The sequence below is a fragment of the Galeopterus variegatus genome, unplaced genomic scaffold (genome assembly GCF_000696425.1).
Source record: "Galeopterus variegatus unplaced genomic scaffold, G_variegatus-3.0.2 Scaffold5054, whole genome shotgun sequence".
Taxonomy (NCBI): Eukaryota; Metazoa; Chordata; class Mammalia; order Dermoptera; family Cynocephalidae; genus Galeopterus; species Galeopterus variegatus.
In genome coordinates this window covers 3,736-4,423 of record NW_007731165.1, presented here as the reverse complement: position 1 = coordinate 4,423, position 688 = coordinate 3,736, and the positions used below count along the sequence as shown (strand labels likewise).

Here is a 688-nt window from a genome sequence, read left to right as displayed (position 1 = left end):
GCAGGGACCAAGTGAAGGAACTGGGTGGGTAGGTGGAGAAAGACGTCCAGATGAGGGCCTGTTAGCAGGGGGAGTGGGGTTTGTGCTTTAGCGTCTCTGCCCTTTTTCCCCTCAGACGACTGTCTTTCATCATGGTCACCTGTGATGGTAGTGAGACCAAAAGCACACTAAAGAGGGGGACAGAGGAAGACTTGCACTCGCTCTGAACATGAGGCAGGACAGTATGGGGCACTTGAACGTGAGGAGACATGGAAGATCTGCAGAGAGGCCAGCTGACTGGGGGAATATCGTCTTCCAGCCTTGGGCGTGAGTACTGGGCAATTGGCCATTGGGGACCAATGGAATAATCTCAATGGAATGTTCCGAGTAGGCGGCCACTTTTCCAAGTGATGCCTTTTTCTTCTTTTGTTGTTGCTATTTCATAGATTCAAATGTTGGTTTATTTTCCTCCTCTCTAAATGGCACTCATATGTTTGCTGACTCCTAATTTATTTGACTGGGATGTATAGCTGTGGCCTGACAAAAAGCCGCTCCATCAGTCTTCCTTATCAAAAGCAGTGTCTTCTCTTTTGACAGGTGAGGAGGCATCTCTAAGAAATCCTGAAGGAGCTTTCATGAAACTATTAAAAGCCTGGAAGAAGAACACAAGCACAGAGCTGACGATTGAGCCAGAGAAGGCATCCTCAGA

General features: G+C 48.0%; 1 long non-coding RNA gene across 1 annotated transcript; it reads left to right on the top strand.

Moving 5' to 3' along the window:
* Positions 1-234: 234 nt before the first annotated feature.
* LOC103604258 lies at positions 235-688 on the top strand. The gene is made up of 2 exons (XR_551697.1): positions 235-306; positions 577-688. It is a non-coding gene; the product is annotated as an uncharacterized LOC103604258 (long non-coding RNA).